General features: G+C 44.9%; 1 protein-coding gene across 3 annotated transcripts in view; it reads right to left on the bottom strand.

Annotated features, from left to right (window-relative positions):
- ADAMTS6 (ADAM metallopeptidase with thrombospondin type 1 motif 6) overlaps positions 1-13086 on the bottom strand; it is a 146197-nt gene that overhangs the window by 112371 nt on the left and 20740 nt on the right. The window contains exon 1 of one of the 3 annotated variants that reach the window (XM_070743274.1): positions 7006-7080. The exons of the other annotated variants lie outside the window; for them this stretch is intronic. The gene's annotated coding sequence lies outside the window, so the exon portion shown is untranslated. Of the gene's footprint in view, positions 1-7005; positions 7081-13086 lie in introns of those variants that run through there. 3 annotated transcript variants of the gene reach the window in all.

Raw genomic sequence — 13086 nt, 5'->3', positions numbered from 1 at the left:
TGGGAATGCGTATAGCAGGCCGTCCGGCCATGGGCTCCTGAGGGCGTTGACCCTCTCGGCCCCTGGTGCAGGAAAATGGGAGAAGAAACGACTCAGGTGGGTGTTGTCCGGGGTGGCGAACAGGTCCACCAGTGGTGTGCCGAATCTGTCTGTCACCGCTTGGAATGTGTCCTGTCCCAGACTCCACTCAGATGGGTCGAGAGTAGTCCTGCTGAGCCAGTCTGCTTGCGTGTTGCTGACTCCCGAGATGTGTTCTGCCCTGATCGATAGAAGGTTGGTCTCTGCCCATGCCATCAGGATGTCTGCCTGTTGCATAAGCCTTCCTGACCTCGTTCCCCCCTGGTGATTTATATGGGAACGGGTGGCCACATTGTCCGTGAGTATCATGATATGGTTGTCCTGACACTCTGTCCGGAAGGCCAATAGGGCCAGAAACACTGCTCTCAACTCCAGCAGGTTTATGTTGACGTCTGTCAGGTCCGCTGGGATCCACAGTCCCTGTGCGACCTGGGTCTCGGAGTGGGCTCCCCAACCCGTGAGGCTTGCGTCTGTGGTAATGACCACCTCCTCCTGCTTCAGGAAGGGGGAACCCCGGATGATGGCGGATGAGAGCCACCACGTGAGGGAACACCTGACCATCCTTGGTAATGTGACTAGGCGGTGGGAGTGGCTGAGCCGTCGCCGTTGGTAAGGCAGGAGAAACCACTGAAGGGGCCTGGTATGCAGTCGGGCCCAGGGTACGATATCGATGCAGGACACGAAATTTCCTAGAAGTTGGGATAGGAATGCCAGTGATACCTGCCGCCGATGACAGAGGGATTGGACTAGGTCCCGTATTCGTTGTCGACGTTCGTCTGACAGGAATACTTCACCAATCTGAGAGTCTATGGTGGTTCCCAAGTGAAGAATGCGCTTGGTAGGTGTCAGATGGCTTTTGGGAAGATTCACTGTGAAACCATGTTCCTGTAAGGTCTGCATGGTTAGAAGTAAGTCCTGTCTCGCCCTCTGAGGATCCCTTTACAATATGACGATGTCGTCCAGATACGCCATGAGGCGTATCGAGCGGGATCTGAGGGAAGCTGTTAGAATGTCCAAGAGTTTTGTGAAAGTCCTTGGTGCTGAGGACAAGCCGAACGGCATTGCCCGGTACTGAAAGTGGTTGTTGTTGATACAAAATCTGAGGTATCTGCGGTGGTCTGCGTGCACTGGCACGTGCAGATATGCCTCCTTCAAATCCACTGAAGTCATCCAGTCATCTCTTCTTATGCAGGAGAGGATGGTGCGGAGGGAATGCAACTTGAACCTGACGTATCTGACATACAGATTGAGTTGTTTCAGGTTCAAAATGAGCCTGCATCCCCCCGAAGCTTTCGGTACCAGAAATACCACGGAGTAGTATCCCAGTCCCTGTTGGGTGACTGGTACTGGTTCTATTGCCCCTATCTCTAATAGGTGGAGGATCTCCTGGTCTAGGAGTTTCCTCTTGTGGGCGCATTTGGTCCAGGGGCACTGGATGAAGCGCTGGTGCGGGGGGTAAAGGAAGTCCAACTTGAGGCCCTGGGAGATTGTTTTGCGGGCCCAAGTATCCGTGGTGGTGTTGTGCCAGGTTTCGGTAAAGGCCTGGAGCCGACCCCCGATGGGAATATGTTCCCTCCCGTCATTTATGTCCTCGGAATCCCCTCTGGTTGGAATTCCGGTAGGTCTTCCTGATGTTCTGGTATTGTCGCCCTCTGCCTCCGTATCCGCCTCTATCGGATCGAAAGGTATTCTGGGCATATCCCGTGGAGTATGGTCTTGTAGCCTGCGTGCCCGTCACAGCAGGCTCCTGTCGAAAGGGCTGTCTGCGAAAATATGGGGCCTGGCGCCGTTCAGTGCGTCTGGCTGACTTTGGGAGGACCTTTCGCTTCTCCTTGTCCTCGATAAGGACTTTATCCAGAGATTGGCCAAAGAGTTCGGACCCGTGGAAGGGTGCTGAGGCCAGGCGCCACTTGGACTTAGCATCCACTTGCCATGATCGTAACCAGAGTAGCCGGCGAGAAGCCAAGGTAGCTGCCATTGCTCTGGAGGCAAATTTTGACGCATTCAGTGTGGCATCCGCTGAAAACTCTGATGTCAGGATCAGCTTACTTAGGTCCTGCCTAAGGCGCCCATCCTCTGGCCTCACTCTGGTTTGCATGTCCTGGAGCCAGAGTATGCAAGCTCTGTTGAAGTACAAGGCCACTGATGTTGCTCTCAAAGCCCATGATGCCATTTGATGGATCTTTCGAATCAAGGTTTCGGCCCTCCTGTCTTCTGGTTTCAGGCTTTCAGCCAATTCCGATGGAACCACTGCATTCGAGACAAGGCTCGCTACTGGTTCATCGATTGTTGGAAAGACCAGTAAATTCTCAATTTCTGGATCGAAGGTGTAAAACTTACGATCCATCATGGACGGTCCCTGGGCCGCCGCTGGATTCTGCCAAGGGCGCTTGACACTGTCCATAAAAATCTTTGAAGAGGGAATGTGATAAGATTCCGGCTGTGGTTCCGTGAATAGGCGTTCTGCCGGTTGCAGTCCAACTGCTGCTTCAGCAGGCTTAGAAGTGGATGTCACCGTAGTGACCTGCTTGGCCTTTCTGAGCATGACATCGAAGAGGGCAGGTTTAAACAACATAGCTGATATGGGCCTCTCGGGCAGAGGACCCTCATCCTCAGACAGCTCGCACTCGTTGTCTGTATCCATCTCACCCTCATCCATCTCTGATTCCTGTGGAAATGAGGAATCCATAGGTACTGACCAAATGTCCCTTCTGACCGGTCTGGTCTGTGTGGTTGGTTTTTGCTGCGCACCAATGGACACTCCCTGCGTATAAACATTCGTGATCATCTCCTGTAATGCCTGAGGCATGGATTGCCAAGTGTCATTGGTTCGCAATCCTGCTGCTGAAGGGGTGAATGTAGCTGATAGAATCTGGGCTGCATAGCTCTGTTGTGGGAGCTGGAACCAGGCACTAGGCTGAGGCAGTGGAAGCTCAGGCCTTTGTGTTGCCTCAGCAGGTAGATATGCTTGTCTCTCAGGGGATAGCTCTGTGCTGTGCCCTGACATCATTGATCCCCTTGGTCCTGGGGAGCCCATGGGTGGCCATTGTGCTGGGCCTTGAAAGGAAGCTGTGCTTTGGGCTGGAGGCGAAGGAATCAGCGATGCCTGCCTTTGGGCGGCCTCTAGCTGCGCCTCTAATGCTTTAATTTTCTTCTCTGCCTCTTTAAGGGTAGAGGAGGACTTTGCCTTAGAGCAAGAGGGGTGTGACTTGGCACTTGATTTTGGTGCCTCATCCCTCCCGGCCGGGGCTTCTGCAGGGGCAATGGATGCTTGCTCAGCCATCCTGGTACTCACAGGTTATTGTATAATGCAGAAACGTTGTTGAAAAACTGTTATCTGATTGCTCTGAAGCTGGTAGAAAACCTTCTGCCGCTTATGGGATGCGATGCAATGCAATCTCATCCAAAATGGCGCTGCCCTGCTGCCCTGGGCTTGTCCGGTTTCCGGATCCGGTTCAAATGGCAGGCGCCGGATTTTGGCGCCCAAACATGGCGGCCGCCTATTTTTGGCGCTCAAACATGGCGGCCGCTCAATTTTCACACCCACAAATGGCGGGCGCAACCACCGCGCTCCTTCCCAAGCTTCCCTGAGAGCGGACTGCAGTCTCAGCTCTCTTGCGGGGCTTTCGGCTCTCGCTCCGTTTGTCTTCTGGTTTCCGACGCCTCCGCCTATCAGCTGGGCGTCGGGTTGCATGCCGCCGCCGAATTGGCGGCTTTTCGGCGATCTGTAGGGAAGAGACAGCATTTTCGGCTTGTCTGCTTCCGGCGGTGCTTTGGAGCTGCCGATCCTCCCGGGAACGAACTCAAAGGTTCTTTTTACCTTGGGGAGTAGAAGGAGTGGGAGGGGGGGTAGCCTCTGGGGCTGCTGTAACTTCGCCCCTCTAGACTGCCTCAGGTTTGGCCACGGAGGCTGGGGACCGTCAGTCTATTTACTGCTCCATATCCAGTCACTAGGCACAGAGAAGGGGTCTGGCCACGGAGGTCAGGGACCCAGCCTAGGGGAGCTATACCTCTGGGCTATGCCCATGGGGGGGAAAAAGCCTTAGAAGGTATGTGGTTGCAGGTTTTGCCCACGGGGGGTATCAACCTGAGGTCCTCTGTCTTCTGTCCTCTTCAGATTCCTGTATAAAGGAAAGAAAGACAAGGAAAAAGATAATACATTAGTCAAACTTTATTAAAAACATTCATTAACCTAAGCAAGGTAGAGAGAAAAAAACTCTAGTCGCTATCACTACGACTGAGTTTTTAAAACTGAGCTACAAGGGAGGGTCTACAGGGTGGAGCTAATTAATATTCTAATTTAACTCAGTCCCTAACCAATCAGGCTGAAGTATCACCCACGTTGGACTCTCCGCAGCAGTGCATTGGAGAACTCTTTTTGATGAATGTTTTTTAATTGTAGCAATCCCTACTCTAATAGAACTATTTGGCTCCTTTTATATCTTTCTGTCATTGCTTAAAATATTCTTATTCTGGCAAGCATTTTGTTTGCTAACTATATTTCAAAACTGATTTGAGAGGATTTTTTAAATTTTTAGTTACATTTTTAACTGAATTTTAATTTTAAAAAACCGCAAAGCTAAGATAAAAAGTAGATAAATTATAAATCATTTTGCATATTACTAGATTTGAAGATATGCTAATTGTATATGCACCAGATTTTGAAATACTGTATAATTAAGGAAAAATATATTTAATTAATTTCCCCCCTCACAGGTTACAGAGAGCACTGTAGAGAAAATCAAAGTATTAACTTGCTTAAGTTACAATCAATTTATTTTGCAATGTTTATTCATTCAAAATTTGTTTTGAATGAATAAACATTCAAAACAATAAATTTTTAATAAAAAAAATTCTGTGCATTTCAAAATGTAAGCTAAATCCCAAATATTTTGCCCAGATCAGCAATTCTGAATCCTTAGGGGCAGCTTAGAAAAATATAAAAAGTACCTGCAGCCTAGTTTTAAGGATGTTCCTATTATGTTCCTAATAAATTTGAGCTAAAAGTCTTTATTTCTAAAATATGCTACTCAGTCTGAAGCAGGAGCATTTGGAGCACTATATAACAAAAGTCCAGCCAAAAATCCATAAAGGACATAATAAAACTTTCTGTTAAAATAATCAATAAAAAAGTTGCTGAAAGCAGCAGACTCTAGAGTAAAAGATAACACTAATTGGAACAACAGATGGCACCAGCAATGCAGAAAATTAAATTAAATGCCCTCAGAGAATAAAAATCTTTGGCACCAAACAGACAGCAGGGAAAAAAAGACCAGATGTGCCTCACTGGAAAGGATATTCTAAAGTTAACACGCTGTTAATGAGAAGGCCTGCTATGAAGTTGACACTTACCATTATCTCCTTCTGGGCAAACCTGTGCAGGGCCTCCAAAAATGAGCTTAGATAAGAATAGATGTGAAAAGGGATTGCTTTACCTACTTTGGTCTAAAGCAGTGTTTCCCAACCTTGACAACTTGAAGATATCTGGACTTCAACTCCCAGAATTCCCCAGCCAGCGAATTCTGGAAGTTGAAGTCCAAATATCTTCAAGTTGCCAAGGTTGGGAAACACTGGTCTAAAGAATTGAGCTGAAGCAATCTGAGAGCCAAATAGTAAAAATGGCACACTGTACAACAGGTAAGCCTCTTTGTGGACAAACATCGCCAAATATTTGTTAACCAAACTATCATTTAAAAATGCACTACTTGCAGATAAGTCAACTCTCAAACTTCTTGTATAGTTTTTCCAATATATTCTAAAGGACTTTGCATGTTTTCATAGTTTGTATCGATAAATATTTTCCAGAACAAGTTCTGTTTAAAATTTTCACAATTGATTTATCTGAAGGTGGCACATTTTTCACGGTATTTTGGTTTGGCTTATCTGTAAGCATAAGGGTACAGTATTTTTTTAAAAAAATTACCATATATATTTGCAGTTCAGCCCGAACAGGAATAAGATGAACCCAATTTCTGGAGTGTATTTTGGTGCCTAACATTCTCCATTTATCCACTAAAATACATGTATTTAATTTTCTCAGTACTTTCTAGTTCTTAAGTCAGGATTTAAAATTATAGTCTCCCAGTTTCTAAGTTGGTTCCTTTTTCTTATGTTAAACTACCACTCTCCGGTATTTTAGCAACCATTTTGAACTGTGGAATTTCAGTGGCAATGTATGTATGTATGTATGTATGTATGTATGTATGTATGTATGTATGTATGTCACACATATAGAATATAGTTTGTTGGCTATAAAAAATAGGGCTCCTGGACAGGCCGATAGGCAAAAAAGGAAACTGTGTGCTCCCTCCTATATTTGGATATAACAGGGTGATTTGACAGAAAAAAATGCATGGCTCTTTCCTGGTACAGGCTGAGTGGAGGAGATCCTGTGGTCTAGAGGTTAAAGGCAGACCCCCACAGCAGTAATGGGCTGCTGAGCCCATGGGGGTGGGGGAATGCAGTGGGAGTAGTAAGTTTATGCACTATTTATTGAATACTTAATAATTGTTTTTTTTTAATTGGCCTTCCTTCTCTAGTACCTTAGTATGATCCTTAATTACTTTTAATTAAAAGAGACCTAGCTTGGATACGTCTCACAAGTGACTACTCTTCAGGGGTGGGCTACTGCCCGGATAGGGAGGAACGCAGTGGGGTAGCAAAAATGCAGTTCCACCCCAGAGTGCCCAATTTGCACTGAAAGATGTTGAAAAAAAATGCAGGGTGTCCTGCAGAAGCCATGACCACAGTGTGGTAAAAATTTTGGTAGCCCTCCACTGCTACTCTTGGATAAGAGCACCAGAAAATGGATGTTGGTTCCTACCTGATATGTTTCTTTTAGGTTCTTGGCAGGAGTAGTCACTTCCTCCCTCAGTGAAAGTCCAGGCCCAGTTCCAGAGTGGTGATTTCTCTTTTGCCAGTACTTACCTTGGACTTCTTTGTTGCAAAAACTGAACAACCCAAGGGAGCAAAGGGGAGTGGCAGGCAAAATTGATACAATCCCAGTCTCCAGGCAGATGGAAGTTAATACCCACACATGACTACTCCAGCCAAGGAGAACTGCAAAGGAACATATCATGTAGGAGCCAATGTTCATTTCAGAAAAAGATAATGGCAACCACTTTCATATTGTTGCCATGAAAACTAGATGGATGAGTCCTTGAAATCATCAGCGGTCAATCTAAGCTCAAAGGAGACTTTACCTTATTAGCCACTAGTTTATTAAAAAATTTAAAACTCTGTTCGTTTGAGTATTTCCTTTATTTCTTTCCTGTTAAATAATTCTTGTGCTGAAATTTGTTATAATTTGCCAATGCTTCCCCCGGCCCTGGTGCACTAAATTCATCATATGCGGTTTAACATTTGAAGCCACCAGCTGATGAAGTGACATTGGAGGTTATATATCTCTATATTACCTAAATATCCTAGTCCAATTATATGTTTAATTAGGTGGAGTGGGAGTTAAACATGTAGGAACATCAAGAAAGGGATAATTGACCCTACCAATTAACCTCCAGAGGGGTGGATTTAATCACAAGCAAATTCCATCATGCAAAGCATTACATTAATTCCATCCAGTCATGAGTGTCATAGAAACACCTAAACACTTAAAACTTTGCATGCCTTGCCTTTCAAGAAAAAGATCAGGACAGAAAAAGTGGCAAAAAAGTCTCACTTCCCATTTTGAACTACAATAGTGGAACAGAAGGTGGTCCCTAGCGGTCACGAAGACTGCTGCTGGCTAGACTTTTAAACTCGTACTTACAAACTACAGTGAGAACAGGTGGAGCCCAGTCCATGAAAAATCTCAAAACAATCTTACATATTCCTAAAGGTTAAGAAACAAACAGAATCTAATAGATATGTAAGCTATGGTTCCCACTACCCAGATTTTCCAATATGAAAATGGTGCCAGTGACTGCGAGCCTTGGCTAAGACCATCGTTCTATCTTGTGATAGCTAAAACGATCATTTGTTAATAGGTGATTCATCTAAAAAATAAGGGCCACTTGGTTACCTCACCATACCCTTCGCAATTACCCTTCACTATACTATTCCCAAAGTACATCAAAAAATAACCACAGAAACACCCTTCCATAAGCAAACACCCAATAGAAGTTGCACTAATTCTTTCCCATCAAACAGAACCAAAACAACCGATTCTGAAAGCAGAGCAATAAAGTTATCCCAAATCCCACATTTTAGTCCCCTCAGGACTCCCAATATGAGTATTTACATTCTTTAATGGAGTTTATTCTGTGCCCACCCAGTGATAATTCTTTATCACTTCTGTATTCCTCACACAAGTGCTGTGATGTCTTATTCCCTCCTCCAGAAATGCTTCCGATTAGTTCATATCCACTGAGAACTACTGAATATGACACCTGGAAGTGTCTCTAATTCATGCTAAGTCTTGATTGACAGACTGAGCACATTACTACTACTACTATTATTATTATGTCAATACAACACAGCAAACAAGATCACTATGCTGGATTTCGTATTCATATTATTATCATCATCATCATCATCATCATCATCATCATCATCATCATCATCATTATTTATTAGATTTGTATGCCGCCTCTCTCCGAAGACATGTTATCCTATTCCCACCCTCAGCACTTCTGACTGGTACAAAATCCCGATTGACAGATTGAGCAAATGGGGAACTAGTACAACCCTCAGAAACAACTCTGATTGGTCGCCCACCAGTAGGAACATTACATAATGCAAAAAAGGACAGTGCTTACACATGAACTAGCAAGTAATAAGATAAAAGCATTAATAAAATAGGTTGAGTGAGCAATGGCTTTTTTGTTGTTTTAACACTAGGAATTTTGAGCTTGTCCCCTTCTTTTCTATCAGCTAATACCATGGATGGGCTACCATTCCTGGCCCTACCCGAAGGGACCAGGAGCGCATATGCACACGCCACAAGATCCAGCTTCTACACATGTGCAAAGCCGAATCTCGCGCAAAAACATGTACATGATTTCCAAAGTTTTTTTGCTTCCGCACATGTGCCGGTTGTTCTGACACAACCAGAAAAACAAAGTAAGGACTGGAAGTCCACTCCCGTCCACTAGCATGCATGGCATGCATGGAGGGGCAACCCGAAAGAGCTGCCTCCACTGTGCCACGAGCCCCCATCACATCACAAGCCCCCACCACTGGAATGAGTGGCATGGCCACCCCTCCACCACACCATGAGCCCCCACCTTGCCACGAGCCCCTGCCGCGCTATGAGTCCCACCGTCACAAGTTGCCTGCCCGCTCTGCCATGAGTGGCTGCTCCATCAGCTTGTCCCTCCACTGTGCCACGAGCCCCCCACCACACACTCACCAGCACGTCTCACATGCCTCTTGCAGCGGCTTTCCCCCCCCCCAGTCTGCCAGGCTGCTGCCCCATGCTACAAGCAGCCTGCCTGGCCCTTACCTTGCTCCGGTGACCTCCTGCAGAGGCGCTGAGAGCATGCAAGCCGGGTGGCCCCGAGCTCCGGCCACACAGCCTGCTCTGTGCTCTGCTGCGCCATAGGCATCTCTCTCCTGCAGTGTGAGAGAACAGGCATGCAAAAGCAGGTTGCTTTGCCAGCTGCCGCTCCAGGAATCGCAGTAAGATTTTGGCTGCTGTGCATGTGCAGCAGCCGAAATTGTGTGTGTGGACATCTTTCCGGCAACAAAATTTGCCCATTTCTTTGCTTTTGAACATGCACGGAAGCAAAAAAATTGGTAATTTTTAACTGGAATTGCTCCAGTTGCCTATGCACAATGCTTGCGTGCCTGGCAGGAAACGGAACAAGCCTACACACTCCATTTTCCCCGGCAGAACAACGGTTCCAGCCATTCCAGCTGCTGCCCATCAATGGCTAATACAGAATTGCCTGCAGCGGTATTTTACCATTTGTACAAAATAAAAATAAAGCTTATTTTGCAAAATATATTTAAGCATACATTTTGTCACAATTGTTCTGAGCCACAGAAAAGAGGAAATAAATTAAGAGAGTGGACTCTGATGAGGATCTCACACAAACTCACCTTAAGTCAGCAAATATATCTACATCCAAAGAATTGATTATGAGTAAAACTAGATCATTCATGTTTCTGACATGAACCTCCAGAGGGTAGTTACCAACATGTCACAGTGGTGATGCTGTGCATATATGCATGCTACGCAGACATGTTTGATCAGGGTACTGTATGTTGGAGTTTGTCCTTCAGTTGTCATTCTGAGCCTGTGCTGTTAACAATAGCATCTGCAAATGGTTGTGAATTTCAGCAGTTTAAACCTTGGGCTACATTTGACAATATGACACATCTTCAGTTTCTGATGCTATATTAAACCTTGAAGAGCGAGTGAAGACCTCTTAACAGATTGTACTAAAACCTGTTGTTGAGTTTCTGGTAAAGAAATAAGATACTTGAGACTGATTTTGATTTATAATACACCTAATGCATTATAATGTTCATGATGTGGTGTATTTGAAAGCAGAGGACATACTCGGTAATACTTACCAGAAATCCTGTGAAAAGATGAACAGTTCTTTTTTATCACTCATCCAAGGAACAGGCTCAAGTAAGTAAATGGATTTTATATAGTAAACAGTAAAACTGGCTGGTAGTGATGGCACACTAATAGGTTAAGTTTTATATTTTGCATTAACAATGCTTTTTCTAAAGGGTGTGTGCATGTGGCAGGAAGGTGTGATAAGGGATATTTTTCCAATGTTAAATTTAGACTTTCTGAACTCTGAATCACCAATAAAAAGTATATGCTAAAAAGAAAAGTGTGATTGTCAGCATTGTTTTGACAGAATAAATAGGAAAATATTCTAAGGGAAAATTATTTTACACTGATTACAGTGATCCCTCGAGTTTCCCGATCTCGATGTTCGCGAAATGCTATATCGCGATTTTTAAAAAAATATTAATTTTTTAAAAACCCACTTCCGGGTTTGGCTTCGGGAGTCAGCTGGGAAGCGGCGCGGCTGTTTTAAAAGGTCACAGCCGGCCTGGGGGGCTTCCCAGCACCCCCCCGGACCCCCAACCCGGGTCTTCCCGGCCACCCACGCAAAGGGGAAACCCCGGCTCCTCGCTGATGCCCGCCGCTTGCCCGCCCGCCAGCAAGAGGGGGAAGACCCAGGGAAGGTTCCTTCGGCCGCCCAGCAGCTGATCTGCTCGGTAGCGCAGCAGCAGCGAGGAGGCCGAATCGGGGTTTCCCCTTTGCGTGGGCGGCGGGGAACGCAAACTCCACCATCTACGCATGCGCGGCCATAGAAAAAAAGGGTGCGCATGCGCAGATGGTGTTTTTACTTCCGCAACCCTACATCGCGAAAAATTGATTATCGCGAGGGGTCTTGGAACGGAACCCTCGCGATAATAGAGGGATCACTGTATATAATACCAGATTTTCCTAGTTCCATTGTGAAGTTTTTAGAGCTTTCACTCACTTCAAGTGGAATATCCCCAGGCGATAACCTTTGGACAGTACAGTACTGTGATTTTTTTCTACTGAAGCATTTAAAGGCTTACCTTATGAAAAATGTTTTAAAGCTGTACTCTGAGAACAATGTCACAAATGATCAAAAGGTTAAACATTTTGTAAAACATATCAAACTAGGAAGGAGACTTGGAGCATGTAACCATTATCAATGCATCCAAACGTGTATGGTTTTTCATAAACTAAAGTTAAAAAGTTAAGCTCATTGCTTGTTTCACAGTATTTTTATAATTTGAACTGGTTACTAAACTTCCGGACACTTGTAGGATTTGACACTGGAGCCTCAATGTAACAGAAACAGGAATAATCTCAGTTGCATCCTTAAGAGCCACAGACTTTCAGCTTTTCTAAAAAAAATTTAAACAGCAATAAAGCAACATTTTAATAGCAATACAAAACTCAGCAATACTGTTAGAATCTTCATCTTGGCCACGCACTCATGAATTCATTCCAATCTTTAGAGTTTTGTTTCACGATATATGCTTGGTGTTGCAAAGCTCCTTTTACCAAGTCTAAAACATTAGTATCAGGAAGGGGGACCTCTTGTATAAGAACCTATCATGGTAATCCCAAGACATAATGTCCCAATGCTGTTTCATTTTGTCCAACAAAAGTTCAGCATTTTTCCTATAATGTGCCCTCACTACATCTAGGATTTCCTGCATTGTTGGATTCTGTAGCAGCTGCTGTGATGATAGTTCTCATAGTCCTGGGGTGAACAAGAGTGTTCTGGTGGGCAAATGAGATTCAGAGTAGAAACCTCTGCTGCACCAAACTGTGAACCTTAAATCTTTATGTCCTCACTTAAATCAGATCGCTGAAGAATGGATTGCTAGTGCCGGTAGTTTCTAAAGACTCTGCCTTGTAGCTGCTCCATCTGATGATGTGACACCAAATACACATGTTTACCTGACCAATAAATTAGTCACCAGTGGTGTAGCAGCTCCTAATAATGGCTCAATAAAGTATCTTGACTGATGAATGATCAGCTTCTTCTTTTTGAGTGAGACTTCCATCACCGAACTTTTTAATAAGCCCATTTTTTCCTCTTTAAATTCTGGTGAAGATTTCAGAGGAAGATTCTCTTTTAAAGTGTTCAGTCTTTTTGCGGGGGGTTGCTATTGCCCCTTCCAAGTCATTGTTAGAATTGGATAAGATGGCCTTTCTCTGTTTTGTTTAGGGGATTTTAAAAATCTCTGAATTTCTGCTTATCTTCTCAAACATCCTGAATGAACTGATATACAGCTGCTTGAGCTACTGCTTTCCACCCTTCTTTTTCAAAGTATACACTGCAGGCCAATCAGGCGGACAGAAACTGTAGCATCCTGGTGTAGTGTCTGCCAGATCAACCAAAAGATAACCACGGGGTTTGCAAGTGGCATCTTGGAATACTTCTAAAACATACTGGGATACTGTTGTGATTCCGTCCGAGGCCCCTCAGGGAACGGCTGATCTTCTGTCGGTTTCCTGCTCAGAGGGGGAGGATGAGGAACAGGAGGTGCAGGCAG

Source organism: Erythrolamprus reginae, chromosome 2, assembly GCF_031021105.1.
Source record: "Erythrolamprus reginae isolate rEryReg1 chromosome 2, rEryReg1.hap1, whole genome shotgun sequence".
NCBI lineage: Eukaryota > Metazoa > Chordata > Lepidosauria > Squamata > Dipsadidae > Erythrolamprus > Erythrolamprus reginae.
Note: the sequence above shows the minus strand (reverse complement) of the source record. Positions and strands in the feature narration are given on the sequence as shown.